Source organism: Stenella coeruleoalba, assembly GCF_951394435.1.
Source record: "Stenella coeruleoalba genome assembly, chromosome: 1".
In the NCBI taxonomy this organism is placed as follows: Eukaryota; Metazoa; Chordata; class Mammalia; order Artiodactyla; family Delphinidae; genus Stenella; species Stenella coeruleoalba.
Window position 1 is genome coordinate 148,925,777 of NC_137169.1, and position 22,077 is coordinate 148,947,853.

The window sequence follows — 22,077 nt, forward strand, 5'->3', positions numbered from 1 at the left end:
TTAACATAAGGCCAGGCTGCTGTAACAGTGGGACGCAACAAAAATTCAGCAGCTCGAAGGAGATAGACGCTTGTTTGTTTCTCACCAGTAGATGGCTGGGGCTCTGCTCCGGGTTCCTTCCATGGCGTTTCTCCACCATCCCTTAGCGGCTTGTCGTAGGTTCTATCCACCAAGAAGGAGAAAAGAGAGCACAGAGGGGCCAGCCCACAGTCTCGAGGCTTAGACCCAGAAGTAGCTCCCCAAGCTTTCACTTGTGTTCCACTGGGGAGAAGCTTAGCCACGTGACCAAGCCTGGCCCTGGAAACTTAGTTCACTGCTGAGCCTGGGAACAGATGTTGGTGAACAACACAGCCTGCAGTGTAAGCATCATTCTGTACATTGTGCAGATGAAGAAACTAAACTTTGAGAGGTTAGCTAACCTGTTTGCCTGAGATCACCAGGTTGTAAGGTGGAGGGCGCAGATCCTAACTGTTAGATTCCAAAGTCCGTGCTCTTCTCCCCATCCCATCGCCATCAAACGCTTCGTCCTTGTCCTCGAACCCTTTGGAGTTGACGGTAGAGCTTCATGTACATTAACGCACTTATGGCTTCAGAAGCATGTCTCCAACCAGACTTACCCAGCAGCTGAAGTGCCCGTGACCTAGTAGTGGAATGAAAATACAGCATAATGCTAAGGAGTCGAAATCTGATTTCCTTGACCTCTGCTTTCAGGAGATACAGGTGAGGACAAGAGAGCGATCTGACATCACGAATTATTAAGATGTTCGAGGACATGAATACATTCAGATCAGTGCCCCCTGCTCACTCGGGTCTGTTGAAGTGAGGGGTCAGTGGTGCCCCGAGGTCCCGTGAGACCCGCAATCATCGGGGCAAGCGGTTCAGTGATTGGAGGTGACCACACAGAGAGGACAACGCATGGCTCACTTCAGCTGGGCTTTGGAGTCTGAATCTCTTTTAGTCACTTACCAGCTATGTCACCTTGGACAGGTTTCTTAATCTTCCCAAGCTTGAGATTTCTCCTCTGAAAAGTGGGGTTAGTGAAACCTATCCCACAGTGTCGTTTTAAGTATCACGGACTGTGTACACCAAGGGCCTACCACAAAGGAGCTTCAGGTTTTCCCTCAGGAAGGATAATGCATTCTAATCAGACTAGAGTGTGTGTTCTGTTAATAGATTGTATAAACTAAAATAGTGCAATAGCCAGTTTGGGGGGCAACTAGGTATTGAAATTAAACATTGACATTTTTGTATGTTGTTTTGATCGTTCTTATGATAAATGCCAACAAAATAATACTTTTCAGAGACACTTGGTTTTTACACATACTTTGAGAGGTAATAAAGTCTCCCATTAATGCTAATAGCGTTCTGACGGAGTGAAGACTTAGCGGTGTGATGAAAAATAAGTCACCTTGCTCTTTTCTTAATGTAGTCTGAATTTTAAAACAACACAGAGGAATGCTCTTGGTATTTATTCAGGGATTTGTGTGTGCCTTTGATAGGTACCATTTATCTCCAGCAGAGAAATCCATACTCCCGGCCTTTTCCCCTCCTCTGTTAGTTTGGATTTCCTCAAAACCCTTTGCCCTGTGAAGAGGTGTATGCTATTAAGTAAATGAACGGAGTACGTTTCTGGGTTCGTGCTGACCGATTTACAACGGGATGGCAAATTCAGCAGGGAGAACAGGGTCAGGCAGATACCCTGGCTAAGAAGCTCAGCTGATTCAGACGCGAGAGCTTTGCTTGTGCTTTCCTCCGACTGTAGTAGAGAGAGGTCTTGGCTGAGGCCTTGAAAGCGTGTGTACTGTAAGCTCTGGCAGAATATTCCCATCACTACTGTTGGAAGAAGTGGTTGCAGTTGTTACATTGTTGCTATGATTTATGTTCTGTCTACTGAAGTCATTAATTCATTATTGAGATTAATTTTCACAGTGACCCTGTGTTCGTTTTAATTCATCCAAGGCTCTCAATTTATTAGTTGAAATAAATTCTGCAGATTTATTTTTATTTTATCTTGCCTCCCCTTCTGATTTAATGAAGAGAATTCACAAGTACTTACATTTGGGGGGAAATAGATCAGTTTTCATGGTACTACCAGGGTAACACGTTATTAACCGAGAAAACAATCAGAATTGCATGCTTTTTACAAGTTGCTTTCACAGGACACAGTAGCAATCCCTGAAGTCTGGAAGTCTCAGAGTTTTCTAATGTAGAATATTATCAGCTTCCCTCGTGATCAGGGATGCGGAGAGGGGACGTTTCCTCAACAGCCTGTGGAGACATCTTCCACTAGCCCTTGGAACTAAGCCTCCATTAGTGACCGGCAAGAGAAAGAGACCTGAAAAGGCCCAAAGTAACAACGTAGGAGGGACACGGGCAGCACAGAATTATTCACTGGAATATGGGAAATGTGTGTTTTGTGTCTACCATCTCCACTTGTGACATAGATATCATTATGTCTGTTCTATAGTGGAGAAGGCTCAGTTTCAGAAAGGTTGAATAACTTAAACAAGGTCACGAGATTAAAAGATGTCAGAGCCAGGATGTAAACCCACATGTATCTGACTTCAAAATCTAGTACCTTAGGGGCTTCCCCGGTGGCGCAGTGGTTGAGAGTCCGCCTGCCGATGCAGGGGACACGGGTTCGTGCCCCAGTCCAGGAAGATCCCACATGCCGTGGAACGGCTGGGCCCGTGAGCCATGGCCACTGAGCCTGCGTGTCCGGAGCCTGTGCTCCGCAACGGGAGAGGCCACAGCAGCGAGAGGCCCGCGTACCGCAAAAAAAAAAAAATCCAGTACTTCTGCTTTGCCTCAGAGTGGTGTGTGTAACATGTGTTGGTAACAAAATGTACTTGGCCTTGAGCTGCTTTTACCCTCTGTTTTAGATAGTGTCCTTTTTCAACGTAGTGCAGATTCTGAATGATTTTGTTAAAATGAAAAGTTTTAACCATTCCTTCTTAAAAAAGGAGTGGGGGCCTTGAAGGATGATTGCCATTTCAATTGTCTGATGAAGGGCATTTCAGGAAGAAGACACAGCATGGGCAAAGGCGCGGAGGTGAGAAAGTTACAGGCTTAGTCAGGGAATAAAGAGTAGTTCATTTTGAGGAGATCTGAGTGTATCCGTAGGTGAGGGTTTTAGGCCAGGAGCTGGGAAGCAGAAGGAGGCCATTTCTGAAGGGAGGATTAACGTGCTCAGAACTGTGTTCTAAGATTGTTCTGACAGCAGTGTGTAGATTGGAGTAGTGTGGAAATAAACTGAGGGAGAAGTGACATTATCCATAGAAGCTGTTAGGGAGCTAGAGAAATCTGGGTTTTCATTTATCGAGTTCAGGGAACATTAACTTTGTCACAGATGTTTCCCAGAGGTATGAATAAATACTGCAGTATACTGGTCCAGGATGCAAGGTTTGGGGGAAGTTAAGAAACACCCTTGTGCCACAAGGTAGATGCTTAAAAATTTAACATTCCCTCCAAGTGGTGCATAAGCTGTGGAAATATAAAGACGTTAATTCATGCCACTCTTGCTGCCTGTTGCCTTACACCAACCATTTCATTGAAACTTGATTTCTCCTTATGGCTATTTGGGTAAATTAGTCACAACTGGAATTATTCAAGGAATGATGCATTTACTTTGCATTTAGTGCTCTGTCATTACCGCTCTGTGTAGGTCTTTGATCTCTGTTGCTTTAATTAAGAAGAAATTCTTGCATTATGCCTGCCCCTGATCTGAGGGCCCCAGGAAGTCTGTGTCACACAGTAAGCAGCCCAGTGGTGAGCCCTCCAGATGAACTAAGTCTGTGTTACAGATGCTTCCTTTTTTATGGCCCAACACCCATCATAGTAGGTACATATACATACCAGATGTGGTCACAGGCCAACCTGTTTTGCTTCTCAGACTGAAGCAATTCACAGTATAACAGATTTTCAGGGACAAGCCCAGGTTTCCATAAATGCTGCTATGCTATTGACTTTTCCCAAACAGCTTGTTCATAATCACTCAATAGGTATTGATCACCAGCTATGTGCCTGGCATTATCTTAGGAGCTGATGGAGGAAGTTCCACATATGAAAATGGTATTTGGAATTTTGAACTTTTTTTCCAGTTCATTTATTTGGCAACTTATTCATAATTTAAAAAAAAAAAAGACTTTCAGAAACATTTAGTCATATTTGAAATGGGTATCTTCCTAACAGACAATGAAATATATAAAAAACTATAATAATACAGAGAATATAGTACTAGAATATCATATAAGATTAAGAATTATGATGGGGGCTTCCCTGGTGGCGCAGTGGTTGAGAGTCCGCCTGCCGATGCGGGGGACGCGGGTTCGTGCCCCGTTCCGGGAAAATCCCACATGCCGCGGAGCGGCTGGGCCCGTGAGCCATGGCCGCTGAGCCTGCGCGTCCAGAGCCTGTGCTCCGCAACGGGAGAGGCCACAACAGCGAGAGGCCCGCGTACCGCAAAAAAAAGAATTATGAATAAAGACCTTTCAGCCTCTTTCTTCTCTCAAAAATCATCCATCCCCCGACAATGATGGGAAGAGTGAGTAGAACTGACGAGGCCAGCAGTCACCTACAACACTGGTCCACCAACGATGAAGACAGAAGGCCATCGGAGGTCCGATGGCTGCACTCACAGGGTAGGGCTCGGTGAGATCTAAGTGCCTACAGCAGCGGCTGCCAAAGAGAAGCAGCAGATTTCCTGCAGAACTCTGGAAAGGCTCAGAAATTGAGGAAGCCGGGTACTGAAGAGGATGGGTTGACGTGGGAGCTTGAAGGAGAAGGAGTGTTTGAGAGACTGCATAAAACCCGCCCCTCTATTCCCTATAACCAGGGGCAGTGCCCCGTCATGAGCAGTTACAGATTCCGGAGCGAGCCCCAGACCTCAGGCGCAGCAGAGGTTGAGGGTGAGGAGAATATAGGGGTGTTGGCTTCTCTAAAGGTCTGTCTCCCCAAGGGCCAGATCTTTAGCAGCCAGAGCTAAGCAGATTGTTTTTTCATCTATGCCTAGAAAAAAGCTTAGAAGAAAAGAATCCATAATTGTAGTCCCAGTTGGAAAACTCTTGGTAATTTTTCTTTTTTCCTCTGTTTTTCACATTTTAGTATGTATATATTGTTTTCTTGCTAAGAATAGCTAAATAATGCAGGAAAATAATCATCGTGATGAAGAAGAAGAAAGAAGGAGGAAGGTGGTTGTCAAGGCTTTAGTGAATATACTCCTGAAAATCATCTTTTTTAAACAAACTTTATTTTTTAGAGCAGTTTTAGGTTCATGGCAAAATTGTACAGAAAGTGCAGAGGGTTCCCCACACATGCACAACCTCACTACTGACACCCCCTCTACAGTGGTACGTTTGTTACAGTCAGTGAACCTGTACTGACACATCCTTAGCATTCACTCTTGGTGTTGTACATTCTGTGGGTTTGGACAGATGTTTAATGGCATGTATCAACCCTTATAGTATCATACAGAGTAGATTCACCGCCCTAAAAACCCTACGTGTTCTGCCTATTCATCCTTCCCTCCCCGTTAACCCGTGGCAACACTGATCTTTTCACTGTCTCCGTAGTTTTGCCTTTTCCAGAATGTCATATAGTTGGAATCATCATGTTGCCTTTTCAAATCAGCTTCATCGCTTAGTAAATAATACACATTTAACTTTCCCCCGTGTCTTTCATGGCTTGGTAGCTCATTTCTTTTGAGCACTGACTATTTTATTGTCTGGATGTACCACAGTTTGTTTATCTACTCACCTACTGAAAGGCATCTTGGTTGCTTCCAGGTTTTGGCAGTTATAAAAAAGCTGTATTTTATATGATACTGTTTTCTCTCCTTTCTTAGCATATCAATTATATGTCTTTTAAAACTTTTTTTTTAGTGGTTGCCCTAGAGTTTGCAATATATATTTAACAACTAATCCAAGTCAACTTTCAAATAACTCTGTACCACTTCATGGATAGTATGAGTACCTTATAATAACAAAATAATCCTTATTTCTCCTCCCTGTTCTTTGTGTAATTGCTGTCATTCACATCACTTATATATAAGCATACATAATTGACTACATTGTTGTTATTATTTTGAACAAACTTTTGTTTGTTAAATCAATTAAAAATAAGAAAGATAAAAGTTTTATTTTACCTTCACTTGTTGCTCCCCCTTTTTTTATGTAGATCCAGTTTTCTGACCTACATCATTTTCCTTTTCTCTGAAGACTCTTTCAACATTTTTTGCAAGATGGGTCTACTGGAAACACACTCCCTAAATTTTTCTTTGTCTGAGAAAGCCTAGGTTGGTGATTTTTTTTTTCTCTCAATATTTTAAATATTTCAACTCCACTGTCTTGCTTGCATGGTTTCTGAGGAGAAGTCAGATGAATTCTTTTCCTATTCCTCTATAGGTAAGGTTCTTTTTTCTTCTGGCTCTTTCAAGATTTTTTCTTTCTCTTTGATTTTCTCAAGCTTAGATATGGTATGTTTAGGAGTAGTTTTTTGGGCATTTATCCTGCTTGGGGCTCTTTGAGCTTCTGGAGGTGTGGTTTGATGTTTGACATTAATTTGGGGAAAATTCTCATTCATTATTGCTTCAAGTATTGATTGCTTCTGTTTCTTTCTCTCTTCTCCTTCTGGTGTTCCCATTACACATTTGTTACACCTTTTATGGTTGCCCCACAATTCTTGGATATTCTGTTCTTTTTTTTTTTTCCTTTGCTTTTCCATTTTGGAAGTTTCTATTGTCATATCCTCAAGTTCAGAGATTTATTTTTTTCCTTAGCTGTGTCCATCAAAGGCATTCTTCATTTTTGTTACATTGTGTTTCATCTCTAGCATTACTTTTTGACTCTTTCTTAGAATTTCCATCTCTCTGCTTACATTATCCATCTATTCTTACATGTTGTCTACTTTTTCCATTAAAGCCCTTAGCATATTAATCAATATGTAAAAATTCCTTGTCTGATAATTCCAGTATAGCTACCATACCTGATTCTGGTTCTCATGCTTGTTCAGTCTGTTCAAACCGTGTTTTTTGCTTTCTATTATGCCTTGTCATTTTTTGTTGAAAGGCAGACATGATGCAGAGGATAAAAGGAACTGCTCTAAATAGGCCTTTCACAAGGTGTGAGGGACTGGGCAGCGTTCTGTAGCCCTGTGGTTAGGCCTCAGTCTTTGGGTGAGCATGTACCCTGGGCTGTGGACTTCACTGTGCTTCTCAGTTTTATCCCCCCTCCCAGGTAGGACAAGATGGCTAAAGCATTCAAGATGGAGTAGGGTATTCCCCTTCCCCAGGGCCTTTAGGCTCTGATAAAACTCCAGCAGGGGTAGGCTGTGGTAAATAGCTTCACCCAAGGCCAGGCCTTGTGAAGAACAGAATTCTGTGGTGTTTGTCAACATGGTTCCTTTTCCCCTTCCTCTGCCAGAAGCATGAAAGGATTTTTCTCCAGTATTCACTGTGAGGACCTGGTAGAGCTCTTGGAGGTAAAACTCACCCAGGTATGGGGTCCCCTGTCACTGGGTCCCCTGGAGTTTTTCAGTCTCAGATTTGCCCACATTGAGCCTCCAGCAATTTGTCAATTACAGTTTAGGTTTTCCTGTGCCAGCACTGGTTCCCGTGGAGGTTTCTGCTTCCTGTAGGTTGTGATTCTCTGCAACTGTCTCTCCAGTTTTGGGGCAGCAGTCTGCCCTGTGACCTCACTTCTCTGACAGTTTTGAGAAGAATCATGGATTTTTCATTTGTTCAACTTTTTACTTGTTGTTAGGATGGAGTGGCGACCTCTAAGCTCCTTACATGTTGGGCCAGAAACTGGAAATCTCATCCTGTTTTTAAAACAGAGCTTTGTGAAAAACTGAAAGCATTTCCACTAAGATCAGGAGCAAGATGAGGATATCCACTCTTGCCACTCTTATTCAACATAGTTTTGAAAGACCTAGCCACAGCAATCAGAGAAGAAAAAGAAATAAAAGGAATACAAATTGGAAAAGAAGAAGTAAAACTGTCACTGTTTGCAGATGACATGATACTATACATAGAGAATCCTAAAGATGCCACCAGAAAACTACTAGAGCTAATCAATGAATTTGGTAAAGTTGCAGGATACAAAGTTAATGCACAGAAATCTCTGGCATTCCTATACACTAACAACAAAAACTCAGAAAGAGAAATTAAGGAAACGATCCCACTTCCCATCACAACAAAAAGAATAAAATACTTAGGAGTAACCTACCCAAGGAGGCAAAAGACCTGTACTCAGAAAACTATAAAACACTGATGAAAGAAATCAAAGATGACATAAACAGGTGGAGAAATATACTATGTTCTTGGAGTGCAACAATCAACATTGTGAAAATGACTATACTACCCAAATCAATCTACAGATTCATTGCAATCCCTATGGAACTGCCAATGGCATTCTTCACAGAATTAGAACAAAAATTTTTGCAATTTGTATGGAAGAACAAAAGACCCTGAATAGCCAAAACAATCTTGAGAAAGAAAAATGGAGCTGGAAGAATCAGGCTCCCCAACTTCAAAATATACTACAAAACTACAGTAATCAAGAGAGTATGGTACTGGCACAAAAAGAGAAAAATAGATCAATGGTACAGGATAGACAGCCCAGGGATAAACCCGCGCATATGTGGTCACCTAAGTTACGACAAAGGAGGCAAGAACATACAGTGGAGAAGAGACAGCCTCTTCAATAAGTGGTGCTGGGAAAACTGGACAGCTACATGTAAAAGAATGAAATTACAATACTCCCTAACACCATACACAAAAATAAACTCCAAATGGATTAAACATCTAAATGTTAAGACCAGACACTATAAAAGTCTTAGAGGAAAACATAGAAAAAACACTCTTTGACATAAACCACAGCAAGATCTTTTTTGACCCACCTCCTAGAGTAATGAAAATAAAAACAAAAGTAAACAAATGGGACCTAATTAAACTTAAAAGCTTTTGCACAGCAAAGGAAACCATAAACAAAATGAAAACACAGCCCTCAGAATGGGAGAAAATATTTGCAAATGAAACTATGGACAAAGGATTAATTTCCAAAATATACAAACAGCTCATGGAACTCAACATCAAAAAAAACAAACAACCCAATGATAAAATGAATGGAAGACCTAAATAGGCATTTCACCAGGGAAGACATACAGATGGCCAAGAGACACAGGAAAAGATGCTCAACATCACTAATTATTAGAGAAATGCAAATCAAAACTACAATGAGGTGTCACCTCACACCAGTCAGAATGGCCATTATCAAAAAATCTAGAAATAATAAATGTTGGAGAGGGTGTGGAGAAAAGGGAACCTTCCTGCACTGTTGGTGGGAATGTAAATTGTTACAGCCACTATGGAGAACAGTATGGAGGTTCCTTAAAAAACTAAAAATAGAACTACCATATGACCGAGCAATCCTACTACTGGGCATATACCCTGAGAAAACTGTAATTCAGAAAGAGACGTGTACCAAAATGTTCATTGCAGCACTATTTTCAGTAGCCAGGACATGGAAGCAACCTAAATGTCCATTGACACATGAATGGGTAAAGAAGATGAGGCACATATATACAATGGAATATTACTCAGCCATAAAAAGAATCGAAATTGAGTTATTTGTAGTGAGGTGGATGGACCTACAGTCTGTCATACAGAGTGAAGTCAGAAAGAGAAAAACAAATACTATATGCTAATGCATATATATGGAATCTAAAAAAATGGTACTGCTGGACCTAGTGGCAGGGCAGTTACAAAGGCGCAGACAAAGAGAGAATGGACTTGAGGATACGGGTGGGGAGGGAGGGGGAGCTGGGGCGAAGTGAGAGTAGCATTGATGTGTACACACTACCGAATGTAAAATAGATAGCTAGTGGGAAGCAGCCGCATAGCACAGGGAGATCAGCTTGGTGCTTTGTGACCACCTAGAGGGGTGGGATAGGGAGGGTAGGAGAGAGGCTCAAGAGGGAGGGGATATGGGGATATATGTATACATATGGCTTATTCTCTTTGTTGTACAACAGAAACTAACACAGCGTTGTGAAGCAACTATACTCCAATAAAGATGTATTTTAAAAAATTAAAAATAAAAGTATCTCTGCATTGAAATAAATAAATAAATAAATAAAACAGGCTTTGGACCATTTTATTTTCCTGAACACAATGCCAGCAGCAGGAACTGTATAGCAATCCCACAGTTTCTACTTTTATAAGAGCTTATAAAGAAGGACTTCGTGTCTTACCCAGTAAGCTCCCCATGACTCTTATACAGTTCAAGTAAAATCCCGATTTCTGGCAAGATCTGAAACTGTAGCTTTTTGGGTTTTGTCACGTATTTAAAACATCATACCAGAAGTAAGCCCACGGGAGGCATTATCATATATTAAAGGCTACTGTGATTTTTCCTCCATGGACGTTTCTAGAAACATAGTGAAACACTGAGATGATTGGATTTGCAGCTGTTGAGGTCAAACCTTGGCCCAAGATTTTGTGTCTCTGTTTTCTCTTTAGCGTTCAGCACAACCAACATGCAGGGTTCTGTTTCTCCTCCCCCCTCCACCTCATCTGCTTGACATGTTGATAGGAACTTGGCCAGGCTGCCTGGTAACCGAACCAAAAGCCATATGGCTTGCTCAGTCAGAAAGGATGTTCAAGAATAAAATAACCATGGGGACAGCCCTGCACAAAGTCTTTTCATCATGGAGGCATTGAACTTTAGAAGGAGTGTAGTGATCACCTAGTCCTTCCCCTTGTTTCACAGTTCTGGAACCAGTGTTAGCAAAATTGTATTTCTGACAACATCAGGATTCTCTAATCACTTCATGTCTGGTAACCTTGCAAGATAAACGGTGGAGAGAGATGAGGGAACCTGCAGCAGTGAGAAATTCAGCCACTTGCTTGAAGTCCCAGAGGTGGCGGTAAAAACAGCAAGAGTGAGACTTGTTACTTGCAGCCTTTGGATCTCTCTTCCAAGTCAATGGTTTTGAGGCATATTTTTTTCTCTACCACCCACCCTTTCTTTAGTCTAGTGCTGGGAACTAGCTTATGTGAAGTAGATGAGAAAAAGCTGCTGGGCCACGTGGGAGGCTGTATAGTGTGGTGCAGTATTTGATTGAATTGAGACTCTGAAACCACATTGCCTGGGTGCCTCATCTGTAAAAGGAAGATGACCACTGTACCTGCTTCAGAGGGTGGCTGTGAAAAACAACCAGGACAGTGCCCAGGTGTCTTAAGCATACAATTCATCCATCCTTTCACTTGTACATTCAAAAGTTTTTGTTGAATATGTCAGTGAAGAAAACAGGTAGATATCCTTGCTTTCATGGAGCTTCCATTCTCATAATAAAGATGAATTGTAGTAAAATGGATTTAGGGGACGTGGGACCTCTCCTGATTCTACCTCCTCTCTCTGCCTGTCTCCAGGGGTTCCTGAGGGCACAGTGTGAAAACCACTGCAATAGGTCATGCATCTTAACAGCCAGAACATTGTTCAGAGCTAGAGTGGGAAAATGTAGAATTATATGACGGCATTTAAATTTTCCATTACTTACATAAACTCTTCCAGAAATATCAGGTAGGAGAGTATGATGATTGCTATGTCTGAGTGTCCAGTTTGGAGAGCTAATTAGCAACTTGTCTGCTTTGCCCTCCTTAGCCATCTTGTATGTTCACAGCTGTGCGTTTTACTTTGTGTCTTATGCAAGCTGATACTGTAGGGTGAAAGGATGAGAAGGAAATTTAGATCCAAAATGCTGACAAGATGAAGTGTTCTCTAAAGACTCATTCCCTTTAAAAATGAAGTTATAGCCCAGATATCTTCTCTTAGCCAGCTGATGGGGGAAAAGTGGAAAACTCAAGAAAATCATTTGGTTCAAAATTATGTTCTTAGAAATCAGGGTTGACTCAGTTTAGAATGAGCCTGTGCAGCTCTGCAAAGAAGCATTTGAAACTTCTTTGTTGTTGTGCCTGAGAGAAAATTGAGTAGATAATGAACCCTAGTTTGTGATTATCTTCAGTTCTTTTCAGATACCTACAAACGCTTAAACCTTATCTAACTCTGCCTTCCCTCAGTAATTTTCAAAGACATCTGGTAGCATTTCACTAAACTGTGTTGATTTGGGGAGGGGGGGAATTTTTTTTTTTTTTTTACTGTTGCCATTTTAAGGGGCTAAATACCACAGAGGAGACCTTTGGCATTCATATGGAATATGTCCCAGGGCAGTTGTAAATCTCCAAATGTAAATATGCCATATAACATGTAATTCTCCCTTTCTCTCCCTGAAAAATGTAAAGTATAATTGAAAAAGTTAAGTAACCCAGATATGTAATGATTCCATAAATTCAGGATTAAAGTAATTTATAAAGCTAATTTCTGGCTATTCTATAGACTGATTCACTTCTGTCACCAACACTATCAGTTAATTTTCACGTCAGGATCATTTTCAGAGAAAAAAGTTTGTTCCATTTTACCCAAGTTTCTGCTTTCATTACAAAAGCCAAGAATAACAGAGCCTATGAATCAGTCACTAGGTAATGGACCTTTTCCTGTGGACATCAGCCTTAGAGCAAGGAGTCAAATATCTTTCTCAATAAAATTACAAATTATCATGTATCATGTACCTTCGGCATCACATATGCAAGTGTAAAATTCATGAATACTAAGTGTCTACTGTAGTGCAGCTGATTAAATTTTGTAAGTCAATACCAGTGTCCCCTTGGACTTGGATTTGACCTGCATTCATTTGTTTCACTAACTTTTTTTCCAGGAGTCATCCTGTCCAGTGCACTCAAATAAAATATGTAGGTTTTACTCAATTTTTTCTATGCATATCATACCTTATTATTTAGAAAAAGAGCCATCAGACAGAGAAAAAAGTTTAGGTGCAAGATAGATGGGCAGAGGGCTTTGGGCACTGGTATCAATAGGTCGCATAAGAACACAGCAAATGATGGGAAAACAAACAGGAAGCCTTTCTTTGAGTAGGAAGGCATTTGAGAGGCCATCCAGTTGGACGCCTTTACCCAACTCTCTTTTCACCTTTGATTTTATAAATGGGGAAAGTGAGATGAAATGACGTGTCTCCCTAAAGTCACAGAGTGGAGTCAGGGCTAGGACCCAGGTTTTCTTACTCCTGTGTCTGTCTTCTTGGGATCGTGCCATGGTAGCTTCTGAGACGTCAGCTCATCTTCATCAGAGAACTTGGTCAGGAGTCGTCAGGAACCACAGACCATCTGAGCTAGAATGGGTGTGCTAGCTCGCCCGCACCACTCCGCACGTGGTGTTAGGAGTTCTTTACCACCCACGATGGGTTATTATCTAGCTTCTGCTTGAACGCCGGTCCGTGAGATGGACAGTCCAGCTCTTACAGATTTTCTGTATGCGTATCCCAGTTGGACTACCCTCTGATTTCTGTCCAGTTGTCCCAGTTTTCTTCCTTGATGAATCAGGCATTCACTATATGCTAGTGATACAAAATGGAATAAGATGTGGCTCCTCCCCTCCAGGAGTAACTTTACAGCTTGCTAGGGGAAACCATCAAATAAATGAGCAATTATGGTCCAGCGGGATAAGTGCTTTGGAGGGGTGTGTACCTTGCTATGCAGGAAATACATCTAAATCAGACTGGAACCAGGTGAGGAAAAGCTTCCTGAGGGACGTGACCCTTGAGCTGGGGTCTGGAATAGGAGATAAGTAGATGAAGAAAGAAGCAGGGGCATTTCAGACAGAAGAAACAACCTGCGGGAAGGCACAGAATCATTCATTAGCACATCGCTTTAGAGAACAGTACAATGCTCTCTATGGCTGGGGGAAGGGAGATGTATGGCAAGTGCTAGGAGGGAAGGTGGGGAAGAATGTGGGAGCAGACTGTGCAGCCGCCTGCCTTGTGTGCCGTTGTGTTGTCAGGCCTTCACCCCTCTTAAGATGCCGTCAACTTTAACTTGTCCTGCTTCAGAGTGAGAGGACCAGAAAACTCCGGATTCAAATCCTGACACCGGCATTAGGCCTTTCTAAGCGTTAGTCTCCTCATCTGTAAAGTGAGGTTGATGCTAACTTTCGCTAACTTTTGTACAGGTAGAGGATGAGTGAAAGCACCTCACATAGTGCCTGACTCACTGTAGCTATTCAGAATATTAGTTTCCCTTCTTTTCCTAAAGTCTCTGTAATAATTACATCCAGAGCCCCTACCTTGGCTGTTGTGAACTCTGTCATTAGACTGGCCTTTTTTGGGGCAGGAATCCTGTCATTTTTACCTAACCACGCAATTCTACATTTTGGAGTGAAATTAAATCCAAAGTAAAGATTTCCCTTATTACTTCCTAAGGCTTTGAGAGAGAAAGTAATTAGAAAGGTAAGTTATGTCTTTTCCAGATATCCTGCATTTAGCAGGCTTACCTAAGAGAGTTAGATAAGGAGGATTTCTGGGAGAGTCAGACAAAAAGGTCAGGGAAGCTACTAGATTTGACTGAAGTATGTGGAGGAGACAATGTTTATATGACAGATACATTTTGTTTGAAGAAGGATTTTGAACCTACCCAAATATAGTAGCAATATATCGGGAGCAGAGGGTGTGCATTAGCGAAAGCACATGTAGGAAATACAGCAACCCCAGGAAAGAGCCAGAGTGTAATAGAAGGAGTTGAATTATTTGCAGTGAAATCATAACTCAAATTAGAAAGGAAAAGCCTTGCCCAAAGGAAAGTTGAAGTTAAAGAGTAAGGACCGGCCACTCTTTAACCCCTTCCAAGGATCTTTATCAAGAGAGGCAAGGGGGGCTTCCCTGGTGGCGCAGTGGTTGAGAGTCTGCCTGCCGATGCAGGGGACACGGGTTTGTGCCCCTGTCCGGGAAGATCTCACATGCCGCGGAGCGTCTGGGCCCGTGAGCCGTGGCTGCTGAGCCTGCGCGTCCGGAGCCTGTGCTCCGCAATGGGAGAGGCCACGGCAGTGAGAGGCCCGCGTACCGCAAAAAAAAACAAAACAAAACAAAACAAAAACAAAACAAAAAAAAAGAGAGGCAAGGGAAGTGTGGAAGAGGAAGTGAATCTAGTGGAGCAATGGGAAAGGGGGAGGAGGGAGATTTAATGACGAAGCAGAAGTGAAGGAAAGGATGATGTGTAGCATTTATTTGTATATCTAGTGTGTCAGAATAATGACCTTTTCCCTTCCTTTCTTTCCACAGGCACCCCTGCCTTTTTTTTTTTTTTTTTTTTTTTTTTGGCTAAATAGTCAGGTCTAAATTATGACCATGGTAAAATGAGGAAGGCAACTCAAAGTGAGATGAACTTCCGTTAATAATACTGAAATTCATGGAAAAACTTGTCTGTAGTTGACAGTCTTTACTGTCTTTAAAGTCTTGGCTTTAATTCCTTTTCATTATTTTCTATACCAGTTCTTTGAAAGTAATTGACTAAGCCCTGCAGATAAACGCATACTCATTTGGTTTGGTGTAATTTGTCTTCCCTGGCATCTTTACTGGCAGTGTTATCCTGAGGAGTAGTTTCTATTTCAGTAAAATGAGAAATAGACTAATAGCATGCTGGGATGGTGATCATTTTTCTAGGGGGTTGGTTTTGCTCAAGAGCTGACATCAAATATGTTAAAAAGGAAATAAGCAGGGTAGCTCAACTGCCTTAAAATGGGTATACAGTGTTCAAATGGTGACACAGTGAGAGACAAATCATTGCCCAACAGAATGTAATTATCATTGGACTGAGTCAGAGCTTGAGATGGGTCGGCAGAGAAGGGAAATTCGAAAGTCAGTTCTTACCACCATCCCTAAATCCTTCCCAGGTGTACCAGAGCAGATTCATCCAGAAGAAGGGAGTAGCAAAGGAGATAGAGGAGGTGGGGGAGAAGGAGGGTTGCAGAGGGAGAGAGGGATACTTATGAACCACAGTGGTTTGTAGGAACTCAAAAGTAAGCAGGTAGAATTAACACTAACACTAGGAACTCAAAAGTAAGCAGGTAGAATTAACACTAACGGAATTAACACTCCGTCCACCTAGCTTGTGGTAGGCATTCCCACGTCACAGTTTCCATTTTGTTCTCTCACTTGCTCAGCGCAAATTATCTGAGTTGTCAGTTTATGAGTATTTTCCAGTGCCAGCCTCAGTACTGAGCCTCTAAGCATGTGTTGGGCTCAGAGGAAGAGGCCATGGTGAATCAGTTGTATGTCTTTCCTCAAGTCCATTTATCTATTCAGAAAATACTCATGGAGGCTTACAGTATGCCAGACACATTAGTAAGTGCAAGCGTAGAAAATATCATGATTTATTTGCCTAGCCTCCTGGTAAGGAACACTTGGGTCATTTGCAGTTTTTGCGTTTACAAAGGATGTTACTATGGACGTTTTTCACATATGTGCCTCCCAGAGCTCCTTTGCAGGAGGTTCTCTTAGGTAGTGAAAATGAATGAACTACAGCTACACGCATCAGTGTATGCGAATCTTAGGAGCATAATGTTGAACCAAAAAAACAAAAACAAACACATGCAAGTTGCAACCGTCAACGCGGTATGATTCTGTTCATAAGAAACCAAAAGCGTGCAAAAATAAACAATATGTTGTTTAGGGATACATGCATATGGGATGAACTATCATAAAAACAAGGGAATAAGAAACACAAAATTAAGATTTTGATTATCACTGGAAGATGGAGAGGGAATGAGTGAGATGGGGGAGCACAAAAGCTATTGTACTGTTCTACCAATATGGGAAGCTCTAGGTAATTTCTGTTTATTCAGTGGGTAAATAGAACCTTGACATAGATTTATATTAAGTATTATATTTATATTTAAAATATGTATTTAATTTTTTATTTAAAATATTTTTAAAGGGAGGTGTGGATCATGACCTCAGGAAATTTATGGATTATTGAAATAGAAAAGACATATTAGCAAGTAAATGCCACAAAGTGCTTAAGAGATGTAACTCGTTGTATTCAGTTGCTTATAGTCTAGTATAGAGATTGATTTTATATAATTAGCTTCAATTCAAAGTAGAATGTGATAAATGCTGTATGAATAAAGGCTAGGAGAGTATAGAGAAGTAAAATTAATGGGTTATAAGAAAGCTTCTTGAAGGAGGTGCCGCCTAAGCTGGATCTTGCAGGATGAATAAAATTATGAGCAACTCAGATCGTGAGGGAAGAATTTGTTTAAAGAGGAAACAGTGTTAAGAAAAACGTAACACCACCTGAGTACAGGACACAACTGAGGGATGACAAAGAGACCAGTGTAACTGAAACAGACAGTGAGGGCTGGGTGTGGTGGAAAGGAGGGATGAGGATAGATTGAGGACCTTTAATGTCATGCTAAAGAATTTTGTCAGGCTTCCCTGGTGGCGCAGTGGTTGAGAGTCCGCCTGCCGATGCAGGGGACACGGGTTCGTGCCCGGTCCGGGAAGATCCCACATGCTGCGGAGCGGCTGGGCCCATGAGTCATGGCCGCTGAGCCTGCGCGTCCGGAGCCTGTGCTCCGCAACGGGAGAGGCCACAACAGTGAGAGGCCCGCACACCGCAAAAAAAAAAAAAAAAAAGAATTTTGTCTTTATTCTGCAGCCACTAGGTGGATCTCATATTTCTCTTTATCTGGTGGCAGTTTAAAGAATGGAGTGGAAAAAGATGGGTGGGAGGGGATGCAGAGAGCCTACCTTGGAAAGTTGCGAAAAAAAGATCGTTGAAGGTCCAAGAAGTAGTGGAAATGGAAAGAAAAGGATGAATGTGAGAGGTGACACAGAGATATGACCTGACTGGTAACTGAATCTGGAATGAACTACCACTTTCCTTCGCTTACCTTTTTGCCTTGGTTCTACATTGACTCCTGTATCTGTCTCATTTGATCTGCATCCTTGATTTATTTAATTGCCACTGAACAGCAGCTCAGGAAAAGAGTTACCAACTGCATTTTACCTAGCATCTTTAAAACACTCGTCTGGGAAAGATTAGCAGTATGTGACCACTACAAATATTTATACCAGGGCAAATGTGTAAAGTCTAAGGAGAAATATACTTTTCGTAATTACAGTGTTGATCTCTCAGGATTTGACCCCTTATCTCTGATTTAATCACATCCCTGCATTAACATGTAAAGGTATTATGCCTAATGTGTTACATGGTAGTTTCTTTTCACTTAAAAGTATTGAGGCAGAAGGTAGATTGTCTGTCCCCCGCCCCGCCCCCGGGAAAGCAATTGGAGATTGGTTCTCTGTGGACGATACTCCAAGATGAGAATAGCAAGCCAATTGAGAGAGGAGGCTGGGCCCTGCCCAGATAGAAGATAAGAGACCACATATTTATCATTCTTGAAGTCAAGAAGACCTTCCCGACTAGAAAGGTCCTTGGAGATCAAAAAGGGAGGGGGCACCACCCCATAGTAAGGCCTACCCATAGGCCTCTTCGATAGAATCCATCATGGCTGAGAGATGTACTCGCACACATGGGAGGATCCTGAGATATTACCAAATACGGACTATGAACCAGGCAAATCAGAATGATTGGCCAAAGGAAACCCAGAAGAAATGCCCCATATAAGTGATTTAAACTACCAGGAGAGTGCGACGCTCTCTTTGAGTCTGCCCATGTGTCTGTCCACACATACTACACTCTTTTTTTCTCCTAATAAACACTTTACTTGTTTCACAACTTTCCATCTTTGTGGGAATTCTTTTCTGCAAAGCCAAAGGGCCAGGGCTTTGTCACTGACCACTTGTCTAGCGGCTAGGATTTGGTCCTCTCACTGCCGCGACCCAACCTCAACCTCTGGCCGGGAACTGAAACCCTGCTTCAAGCCACTGCAGGCCAAGGCCACCCAAGATCAGTATTACATCCGTTAGCTCTTTTATTTTTAATTATTCAAGGTAAAGAGGATTATTGTGTTCCAAAAACATTAAACAGAAAATCTTTTTTTTTTAATTTCAACAAAAATCATTGTTGAAAATGTTTCTAAAGTTCTATTGGCCTTAGTAGGTACACTTTACTAAACACATTTTAACCTTACTTGGTGTTGAGCTGCTAGGCTTCATCTGTGATATGTAGCACTGTGGTTGAAGAACAGACCACAGACTAATCACAGAATATAATTCAGAAACTATAAGCAGAGTTTTTGTTAGTTTCGTTCTTTAAAACTGAGCCCTACATGTGAGCTCGTTTTCTTAAATTTTTTATCCCTACCTCCTCTGCTCAGACTAATATCCTGAAAAAAATTTTTAGTTTATTTAAAGATTTCTTATAGTTGGGGTCCAGTATATCAATGTGTAGACAAGTTTCCCAATGTAGTAAATTTAAATATGGAAGAAAAAAAAATCTCACCTTACTTTGTTTCTTTCTCCTAATACACTGATAATAGTTTATATTATGACCAAAGAGGTCTAACTATCTTGAATTCCTCTTTGGGGAAACAACACTTTACCCAAAGGTATTTATTTTTATCACTTTCTGGGATGTTTTGGGGATTTCATGATTACATGCCTACCAAGTTCCTTTGTTTTAGATTCTTATTCCTGCTCAGCCTCTAATTGCTACCTATTCTATGTAATAACTGGCTTTCTGTTTTGATCCTAGTGCCTTACTAAAACTAAAGATATTTAGTCTTCACCTTGATATAGCGTCTAGGTATGTGCTGACCCCTGCGTAAGGAAAGGTAGTTGGATATATTAAGAAGGCTTTGGTTGGGACATGACACGCTATATGTGGTGGTGGGCATTTGGGGAGTTGAGGCTCATTTAGGAAGAGTTTTTACAGCCCTCCGCGGTTGTGTGTAGCCAATGCTCTGTCTGCCTCTAGCTTAGCGAAAACTTTCTCTGTCTACACTGTACTACGAAACATATCATTAGAGCATGTTGACTTTCAATGTTTCTTTTGCACAGAATGCTAGCCATGGTGGAAGCAGGGAGGGACACCTTTCTTTAGTCATTAGCAGGAGCATCTGGGGAGCCTGTATCACAGTCTGTTCAGTAGAACAGTGGGAACAGTGGTGCCCATCACCCAATACTCTCCCCATTTACCTATAAGCTGCCTCTCTATTGATTTGCTTCTGAAAATAAACTCTCTGACTTATTGGACTGAATTATTATCAGGCAGCCATGTAAAATCATTGTATCTTTTTTCTATCCTTGTCAATCTTTTATTTTTTTCATGACAAGCCAAATACATACTGGCAATCAGTAATTCTTATACTTCTCTTTACTGTGAGTCTTTGAAACTTGTTTATTGTCAACTTACTGTTTCCTTAATCTTCTTTTCATGCCTTTTTCTTTTCTATTTCATTTTTGCTCCATTTCCTAAAATGATCCTTGCATTTCAGTTTTTTTGGACTTCTCTTTTACTGATAATGCTTTGGTTTATTTTTTCCTTTCAGATATGCTTTACAGTAATAATCTTCACTTAGGGATGTTTGTGTGTTATTTTCTTTGAAACCAAATTTCTTTTCCTGCCATTGATTTAACTAAATTTTTTCTGCAAACTTCAGATTAATTCTCATTTGGACTGTTATGCTATTCACTGTCTCTGAATTCAAAGTTGGAAGCCTCACATATGCAAATTCATTTATATTTGCTTTAATTATCAACTCTGTTTCCTTTAGTGAATATGTTCTGTTTTGCATTTAGATGTTGCTGGAAAATGAGGAGAGAGAATATGCAAAATAGGTTGGAGGGAAAGAAAGAATCATTTGGAAATTTATTTTTTATTTAAAAAAATCTAATTAAATCTGTATAACTTAAGAAAAGGAAAACTTGACTCTTTTGTGATCATGAAGGCGGACTGTTGAATCTCACAAATTAGGAAGCTCGGATGTTTCTTCTTTGTGGAGGCAACTCTGAGAGTGATCATTATAAAGGATGATGCAAAGGAAGTGAGGAGTTTTAATGGCCAGACCACAGGCAGCATATTCTGATTTTTAATAGTTAGCTTTTGTCTATGGTCATCTAAAGGTATTCTTAAAAAGATATCTGAAGAGTATATGAAAACTGTGATAAAATGAACATTGAGTGGACAATTTACTCTCAGATATTTGTATAACCAAGGAATGCAGTGGGCTCTTGGCCACCAAAGACTCTGGCTGGTGCTATAGAAGATTGCCCACTCCTTGGCATTTAGGTAACAAGGGTGTTGCAGAAGCAACGTGCCCTGGTTTTCTTCAGGTCCTGTGTAGTTTCTGTATACGTCTTTGTATGTCTTTCTTCAGTTCCTTACGTGTTGTCTTGAAGGCCAGTACTCTCCTTGAAAAATAACCAGCTAAGATTCTGGAGCATACAATACCTATCTGTATGACTTGTCAGGATAATGATGAGTGACTTTGAAATCCGTCTGCAGTGTCTCTACCCAATGTATCCTCATAAACGCTTTCACTTGGTTATTTAGAGAGAGCTATGTGGTAGGTGGGGGAAAATGTGAACTTGGGTTTTAAAGTAACTAATTTAAATTCCATTCCAGGGAAAATTGCACTGCTTAACTGAGTACTGAAAGAAGATACTGGGAACATATGTGCATTAGGTCACCTCCAGAGCGTAGCCAGATTTGGCAAGACCATTGACTTGGCGCAAGCGATGTAACTTTATACCGGGGTTGTACTTCGGGTTTTGAGTGACTTATGGTAGTCTGTTTTATGATGACTGATTCAGAGGATGGCGAACAATGAACTGACAGTGGTGAATGCCTTCGGGTGATGCTAAGAGTCTCCCAACCCAGAGCAGCCCAGTCTGTTAGTGGGAGGGTTTCTGGGAGGTCAGAAACTCAGGGCCTGATGTGGCTGTGCTGACACAGACGTCCTGTATGTCCCCCAGTACCCGCTGTATAGACCTCTATTTACATTCTTCCGGGAACCTAGAGCTGTACATAGTGATGTTGTATTTCATTAATCCCAAGGTTCATATTTTTCACAGTTTTACCTCTCTGAAATTGGAATCTGTTTTACGGCTAATAGCATAATATAGTTTGTTAGTGGTTTTTCTTAGTGGTGCATCTTACTAATTATTGAGTCTGTCTTATAGTTGATGAACTGGGTAATAATAATGATTTTGCTACTATTTACCAAGCTTCCTGTGTGCCAGGAGCCATTCGGAGACCTGCATGTATTA

At 41.2% G+C, this 22,077-nt stretch overlaps 1 protein-coding gene across 2 annotated transcripts in view; it reads left to right on the forward strand.

The window, feature by feature from the left end:
* Positions 1-22,077, forward strand: part of SMYD3 (SET and MYND domain containing 3) — a 719,303-nt gene that overhangs the window by 530,334 nt on the left and 166,892 nt on the right. The window lies entirely within an intron of this gene.